Source organism: Camellia sinensis, chromosome 1 (genome assembly GCF_055761805.1).
Source record: "Camellia sinensis isolate YWXY chromosome 1, ASM5576180v1, whole genome shotgun sequence".
Classification (NCBI taxonomy): domain Eukaryota; kingdom Viridiplantae; phylum Streptophyta; class Magnoliopsida; order Ericales; family Theaceae; genus Camellia; species Camellia sinensis.
Window position 1 is genome coordinate 7301344 of NC_138961.1, and position 9276 is coordinate 7310619.

The following is a 9276-nucleotide window of genomic DNA, read 5'->3' on the forward strand; positions in this document are numbered from 1 at the left end:
CGGCGCCATCCAACCGGGGTTGTCGTCTGGAGACACTCCGATGATAAAGTTAGCCAAAATAGATCAAAGAGAGAAGATGAAGATTTAGAAAGTGTGTGTGCTCTGTGGCAGGAAAAATGAGGCATATCTTTGTTCCATAGGATGCCCTCCTTTTATAGAGGAGGTGCGATATTTACTTGATGGGCTTCCTTCTTTGGGATGGGCCCAATAAGCTGGTATGTATATATATATATATATATTTTGGCTTCCAGAGAATAAATCATTAGATATATGATAGAATTATACGATATGATATGTATCATTTTTTGATTTGTTATACACCCAATAATGTCTACTCCAATTCTATTATCATATCATTTTAGGTGAATTTATGAGTCTTTAACATTTCTTCCGAATCTATAAAAAAAAATTTTATGGTCTGTAGCTTTTTTCAATAGATAAATATGAAACAAATACTAAGATAATTCTTCCATCTAAAAAAATATATTAAGATAAGTCACTGAATTAATAAAGAAGCAGAAGAACATACATATATATACAAATGCCAAATTTTATTCATACATAAATCATACTCGCATAACAAATGATCAATTTTATTAATAAGTAAACCATTAAATAAATTAACAATTTTTAATGATATAAAAAATATTTTTTAGCTAACCATTTTGTTAATAAATAAATCATTAAGTCAATTAACAATTTTTAATGATATGAAAATTATTTTTTAATAAACAATTTTGATAATTTATTATTGCAGAGGAGAATATATATATATATATATATATATATATATATATATATATATATTGCTTCAGTATCGTGTTAAATTAAAATTTATAAAAAAATGATAATTGTAATTTATAGTATTATAAGACCGATTCATATTTTAAATAAACTTTATAGGTGTATTTGTAATTTGTTAAAAAATAAAATATTTACGTTTCATAATTGATCAAGAATGTTTACGTAATTACGAAAAAACATATTTCATGATTGACTAAGAATGTTCGCGTAATTACGAAAAACATATTACATAATTAATCAAGAATATTTGCATAATTATGAACCATTAGTAAATTATTTAAAATAAAAGGGCAAAATCGGAAAAGAAAGACGAATATCAAGCAGTTAAGTGATTCTTATATATATATATATATATATCAAATTTTAGATATTTATATATATATATATATATATATTGACACTTGACCTCGTTTGGGAACAGGCTTTCTTAGTAACTTTTTTGACTTTTTGGCTAAAATATAATGTTAAAAAAACTAGTAAGTTTGGGATGACCTTTGATTTTTTACGAAAAAATGTGCAAAAAATAAAGAAAAAATAAAATCTTCGACTTTTTGGTATAGGTGGTTGCCTTTTTGATTTTTTTAATAATTTTTTAATTTTTTGACTAAAAAAGTCACTTACTAAACAAGGCCTTAGCATGGTGTATTTTTGTAGTTTGTTTTTTTTGTTTTTTGTTTTTCAGGCACATAGCATTGCGGATAAGAAATTAGAGGTGGGTGAAATCATTAGTAGCTTACTGACTAAGAGGGTTTCGGACATTAAAAAAAGACTAGCACAGTTCGTGGACTAGCATTGGAGTCCTTTTAAAGTTAATTGATTAATCATTAACTATTCTTAATCAATGTTAAACAAGATTTTTATGACAAAAAATGGTCAACAAGAATAATGATATCCACTACCAAACAAAATTATGATGGAATATGACTGTGCTTACTACTATTCTTTAATCAACCATAAAGAAATAAAAAAAGAAAAAGAAAATAAAACCTCTGTCATGAAAAGAGGCCGCCTCCTAGTTTGAAAATAATTATGAGTAATGTTATCATGATTATTTATTTTTACCTTCTAACTAGTTATCCCTAGTACAATTAAAAGTTGCACTATTAATCAATGAGAACCAATTCTTATCAGGATATTTATGATAAAAAATGGTTTACATACCCTGAAAAAGAGACAAAAAAACATTACTCATAATTTAAAATCTAAGGTTAAGTTTCATTTCAGGATTTTTTGATTCTTCTTTTTTGAAAAAAGTCAATTGAAAATGAAATAAATTGAATTTTTTTTTTTTCAAATTTTAAGGTAGAGTCAAGGAAGAATAAAGTGATTTTTACTTTTGTCAAAGTAAAAGCAACAACACTAATTGATGATGTATAGGAGTTGTAGATGGGTGAAGTCATTATTAGCTTACTTCACTTACAGGGTTTTGGACACTAAAAAAAAAACTAGCACAGTTCTTGGACTAGTATTGAGTCCTTTTAAAGTTAATTGATTAATCATTAACCATTCTTAATCAATGTTAAACAAGATTTTTATGATAAAAAATGATTGACATGAATAATGATATCCACTACCAAACTAAATTATGGTAGAATATGACTGTCATTACTACCATTCTTTAATCAACCCACAAAGAAAGAAAGCAAAACTTCTGCCACCACTGCAGGAATTTTCAGAATTAGCAACGTTTAAAAAACGACACTATAAGTCTTCGAAACGCCGTTAAAGAATAAAGACGGCCTTTATAACTTTCGTCGCAGATACGGCCGCCGTCTTAGGTATATAACGTTTTATACGTCGCTAATGACTTTAACCGGCGTTTTTAAAATGTCATAAATTCTCATACATTCCGTTATGTGAAACTGTCACAGTTAAACGCTGACATCATATGACGACATTCACTGACGTTTTTTGAAAAAACGCCATCTTTTCTCCTTTTTTAAAAAAAATATATATATAGCACTGCAATTTATATAAAAAGAAAATGTATAATTTCAATTGCACTAAATCTGCAAAATAAAACTCCTCAAAAAAAAAAAAAAAAAAAACAAAAAACAAAATAATGATTCAATTTTCAAATTGCACTATTAGCTAAATAAAATCAAATCTGAAAGTCAAGGATTCTTTATACAAGCACATAAACTAAAAATAAACCAAACAATTTTAATTCCTCTTCCATAAGGCTACAATTTCCATAAGGCTCATTCATGGGCCAATGCTTATTTCAAGGAACAACTTGGCCAAAGCTTCTACAAAAAAACACTGGAATCAATAATATTAAAAAAAAATAAAGAAACTACCCCCAAAAAAAAATAAATAAATAAATAAAAAATAAAAAGTTAGCAAATTATAATCATAAATAATAAATGACTTGTGACCAAAATTCAAAAGTCAACATTAAAATTCGCTGTACATAAAATAAAGTGATCCTAAAATCTTTTTCCTTTTCTTTTAATTTTCTAACATGTATGCATCTGCAACATGCCATATATGCAAATGTAAAAGATATACAATATTGCACCAACCTTAATACTATTGTTAATTGACAGAGGCAGACCGTAATCACAAACCTGATGCATAAAATTTGAAGTAATAGATCAGAACAATTAAAATCCTAATTCACAATGTTCATGAACCACCAAGAAATAATAAAATTGCAACATGTACTAATGAAACATAACTGAAACAAGATGAATAGGCAACAAGATCTTGTTTATTGACCCAAAAAATATACACAATTATTGTGAACTAGATGAATTTTGAACCCAGCATGACTTGTGCTCAGGCCAATGTATCCAACCGAAGTCACAGAATAATATAAAAATAAATAATAAAAAAAAAACCTCCCAAATGATATATTGCAATGCAAGTTGCAACACAGATTAACAAAATAAGAAAGTAATATTATTTACACCTTTATGTGAAGGAAATAGGGCTATAGTAATTAGTAATGTAGTAGAACCTACTAATTGATGACTCAACTAGGCCCTGACCCAACTGCTTAAGGCCAGTGAGATAAAATCTCCTTTCTCTATTAGTTGCTTTGGATCCCTGTTTTTGGTATAAGTCCTTTGGCAAAAGTCGAAGGTTGAACTTGACCTAAATTTCTTTGTCTATGTCAAAGTAAAAATTCATGTAACACTTGAAATTTCAGAATGAGACTGATTGAATTTCCTTCAATCAAAGTAAAAATTTAGATACCACTTTAAATTTCTTTGTCTATGACTTGATACAAGTCCATCCTCTGCTGCATCAATTAGGAATTGACCATCATTACTCAAAATAAACCAAGAGGTCTTTTGCCAAAACACATCAGGAAGTGGAACCAAAACCATAAGGACAATAATATGACCAATGTTAGTCAGGCTAAATCACTGTTATATGTACTTCAAATTAGACGAGTCGCACTAATGGACAGTAAACACATAAGCTTTACAGGGAAGTGTAAATCATGATATATGATTTCGTCTAGGCAAGATAAGTATGTATACTTTCTTTAGATCATTGATTCCTTTCTTGTTCAACTTTAGTCAAGAATTGAATTATGTCTCATCTTAAAAATTTCACATGGATGTAAACAAGCCATAAAACATAGATTGCATAACAGAAATGATATAGCAATATACATGTACCAGTTTCTGCAATTAGAACACGTGCCTCTTTTGTACGAAACCCACAAACTGCTGGAGTAGGATGAAAGGAAGACAATACCTCAAACTGGTAACAAAGCAAACCCATGTAAGAGAAACTAAGCAACTAGACATTCATTATCAACATATGAAACATTCAAAATCTAAAGTCAAATAATTATATACACACCCACATATAAAACAACATGAATGTTCACAATATATTGGTTCAGGAAGACAATTTTAGATGGTTACGTAACAGGTTTCCGATACAGAAGAATGTAGAGAGTGAGAGAGGGACATCAATAACATAAGATTCCAAACAGGCACATCAATAACATTATTCCAAATGTTCAATACCAAAAAAAAACAAAAAGCAGCAACTCCAAATTCAACAGCAAGGACAAGCAGTAATCCCATAAGCAAAACATAAGCAATAATCCCATGTAAAAGTATCTCTAACAGCAACAACTACCAATTAAAATAGCAACATTAAATACACAACCTCTTTAGACGGAAACATAAGAATGGGGGGAGGTTTTTTTTTTATTTTTTATTTTTGAATTGATTAAAACTAAGCATATTTGGAAAAACTGAGAACAAAAAATTGCTAGTACCTTTCCACGATACCAAGGAAGCTTTTTTTCTTAGCCATGGTGATGCAAGTAACGGTGTCCAACCACATAACAAAAATCTGTGATAAATGTGCGACAAGATTGAATCAAATGGAATTGAAGTATTTGGAGCATTTGAAATTCGTTCTTTTTATTAGATGGAATTCTAGGAACACTTTGAGAATGGAATGTGTTTGACTTACCATGTAGGGAACACCATAGAGTTTAAGCATTTGGACAGGCCCAAACACCGTGGATAGTTAGAAAAGCAGGGAAACCATTAAAGTCTAGCATACAATTGTAGTGATCACATGTTTCCAATTCACTGTAGGGATTGAAATGAGAAACAAAATAAAAATTAAGATGCAATGCTTCTACATGTTGCATTAGTAAGGAACAAAGGCTTAATAACAAATAAAAATTTCCATTAAATAAACACCCACTTGTACCAGATGCCAAAATTACTAACTGATGCATGACTACCCACATTTTACAAACCATATTTCAAACATTAATTGAAAGCATGACCACTACAACACACAATTTGGATCAAAAGATTGTAAAATCATTTATATATAATGGGAGAACCCCATTTTGGTGTTTCCAACTTTCTAAAGCTGTGTTAACACTTTTGTTTCCTAAAGAATCAATGATTTATATATTAAGACACTTGTTCATGCAATTCAAATTCAAATATTCACAATTTCATTAGGAGGGTAGAGAGACATGATCTTCTTTTACTGATGCGTAGAGAGATAATATTTGAAAATTAGTTTTTGAAAATCAGTTAATTAAGGGTTTATGACAGTGGCAATAATATTTATGCATAACTAAAATTCAAATTTATGTTCTTGTATGTCTTTGTTTTAAGCCAATCATAATATACAAAAATAAAAACCAAAAACCAAAGGAGACTCAGAGAGCTAGCTAGAAATAGTTGGCCAAAACAGTAACAAAATTACTTAGTCATGCAAAAAAACTTGAATAAACTGTAAGTTAGAAGAAAAAACAAATTTTTAGCCAAAATAGTGAGATCTAGCTTGTACTAGAGTGTTTAGTTCCAAATCTACCACAAAATCAAGGCAAATCTCAAACTTTCAGATCCAAGGCCATAAGCACTGTAACAAAAAAATTCACTAAAAGCAGCAACAAAACTCTAACATCTTCTTACCAATAAGTCCATATCAATGAAGAACATAAAACGAATCACTCATACATGACAAGAGAAGAGTTAGAACATAGCAGATCTGATAAAACAGAGCGAAGAAGAAGAAGAAGAAGCGCAAAAAAAAAAAAGCTTATTCTCACCATGCAGAGAGTATAAAAATAGAGGCAAAAAGGACTCTCCCGAGGATCTTGATCCTTCTTCACTTCTCGGTCTCGTAACCTCGCCAATTTGTGCAACTCAACCGAACCATCTTCCTCTGCAAAATCATCAAAATCAAAATTAGAATCAAGAAAAACAAAAAACCGTCAAGAAATTTCAACCAAATCGATGTAAGAATCGATGGATTTAGAGTTAGATCCGAACAAGTAATTGGAATCAACCCAGGTGAATCTCTCAAGGAGCATGAGGAGACAGAGAAAACCCTAGATCTAGGAAGGAGAGAGAAAACGATAGAGACAGAAATGGGACGGAAAGAGAAATAGAGGATAATGCTGTGGAACACGTGTTCATAAAATGATAACGCGCGTCTTTTAATCTTACTTTACCTCTTCCACAGCGTTTTTTCAGAAAAACGTTGTCAAAAAAACGTGGTTATAGCCAGTTTTTGTTGTAGTGCACGAAGAAAAGTCATCTCCTAATTTGAAAATAATTATGAGTAATATTATCATGATTATTTATTTTGTATTAAAGATATACACTGGTAGTGGGACTTATGGTATTAATATTATATTTAATTTAATTAAATAGTTTTAACAAAATTATATTAATGTCTCTTATAATATTGATAACTTTAACGGTGTTAACCAAAGTGATGAAATTATTATATTATTCGTAAATATTTTGTAATTAAATATATACGGTACATTTTAGTTTAAAAAGATAAAAACATTATGAAATTTATATTTCAAAAAAATATGGTGTATTTATACCAAAATTGTTATCTAATTATAATATAATAATTAGTCCAAAGAGATCGGTAAAATTTATCCTAAGACTATGTTTGGATAAAAAAATTTAAGTAAGAATATATGAAATGATTCTTCTATACTTTCTTTCCATAAATTACTCCTTAAATCCTTAATCCAAATATAATAATCTAAAGAGAAAAGCATAGAAAGTAAAGAAAAAAGAAAAGAGGAAGAAGTTGCTTCGCCTCTGCTTTTATACGGCCCCATATGTTCCAAGTTGTGTAGTTGTTTGCTCAGAGAGAGAGAGAGAGAGAGAGAGAGAGAGCGGTCATTTCAATGATGAACTATGTGAGGGTGATGCTGAGAGAAAAAGAGAAAAGAGATGGGAGCAGGGATTCTGATGAACTATGACTGTCATTACTACCATTCTTTAATCAACCCACAAAGAAAGAAAGCAAAACTTCTGCCACAAAGAAAAGTCATCTCCTAATTTGAAAATAATTATAAGTAATACTGTTAGCACCATAAATTTGCAATTATTATTATTATTTATATAATTGCAGGACACGTGGCATCCTCTTATTCATTTGGAAGTTAAAAGAAGTTATAGAGATAATAGAGAATATGAAGGACAAAGTGGATGAGTGGGAGGACAAAGTGGATGAGTGGAAGGACACATGGCAAGACAAGAATGAAGATGGAAGAAATGGGTAATTACTAAGTAGTTATTGCTGTATTTTTTCTTCTATAAATAGCCATTAATGGCTACATTGTAAAGAGATCCAGAATTCATAATCAAAGATAATTGATTTCAATATTTCTTGTCATTTTCCTTATCTTAGGAGTAGTTTAACATAGATTTATATTTCGAAGCATTTATTTTCAGTATTTCCTTTTCGAAGCATTTTATGCACTTCCTTTTCGAAGCATAGGAGTAGAGGTAAGTAATTATTACTTTGATTGTTCACTCAATCGTCTTTCTCCGTCTCCCTCTTTCTTCTTTTACTTTTTCTTTTCTCTACACTTGGCAAATTTGAAGTCCTCTTCGTTGAGGCAAACGAACTGTCAACGCAATCGCTTGATAATTGGCTTGAATTTAATCTGTAAGGATTTTTCAATCCTTGCTGGCACGCTCGCATTTATGATATTTTCCTTCGTAGGAAAAATAAGCCAACAATTTTTGGCACGCCCAGTGGGACAGCCAAGTGTAAGAAATGACAAACTATTTGGATTTCGCCATTCGAACTTGTCAATATAAAATATATTGGCGTGAAAGAGAAATTTTGGATCTTCAAGAAGAGATCCATTTTCTTGATAAAATAAACTTTCATCCCTTACAATATTATTTGGTGGAAGAAAAAAGACACCATTTAATTGGAGAAATTCATCAACTTGATATGGAAATTCGCCAATGGAATGATGAGTTATCAACTCTCACTACCAAGTCTTTAACTGAGGCTTTAATGGCCGGAATTGGTGAATTTTTTCAGAATTTTTCCATGGTTAAAAATAGCAAAAGCAAAGAGTTGATTTCATCAATGGCTCGGGGGGTTCAAGAGTCCGTTTTAAAAAAGCCAAATTATGAAATTAACACAACGAAAGAGCATGTTCTTGAGCCAAATTTGGCTAAGAATGATGTTCCATGTATGACTCGGGGGGTCCAAAAACCAAATTTTAGAGAGTCAAGTCATGAAAATAACATATCTATGGGTGATTTTCATAAGCCATTAATGGCTAACATGGAAAAACAACCCACTTTGCCAAATAATTATGAAAACCTATTCGGAAAAAGTCATGTTTTTAAAACAAACATGGTCAAGAATAATAAACAAGCCACTGTTCATGAATTCAAAATTTTTGACATTTTTCAAAATGACAAAAAGTATAAATTTTCATGGTCACACCATACCATGACTTTTGGTGTTCAAAATCCTTTTTGGATTTGTGGTTCGCATCAAAATATAATTTTGATGATGTGGCTAATAAAATTAACAAATTGTTCTTATGAGTTCGAAGCACTAAGAACAAGGGATGACTATTAAAAATGCATGAATTTGGCCAGAAAAAGCCTGTGCATTTAAATAAATGGTTGAGAATGGCTTATCTTTTCAAATTGATGGCCAGTTGTTTGTATGTACACAATCAAAGCATCG

General features: G+C 30.3%; 1 long non-coding RNA gene across 1 annotated transcript; it reads right to left on the minus strand.

Moving 5' to 3' along the window:
- Positions 1-4450: 4450 nt before the first annotated feature.
- On the minus strand, positions 4451-6673 carry LOC114270469 (uncharacterized). The gene is made up of 5 exons (XR_003631957.2): positions 6579-6673; positions 6356-6471; positions 5251-5372; positions 5051-5127; positions 4451-4521 (listed from the first exon to the last, which is right to left on the minus strand). It is a non-coding gene; the product is annotated as an uncharacterized LOC114270469 (long non-coding RNA).
- Positions 6674-9276: the final 2603 nt, after the last annotated feature.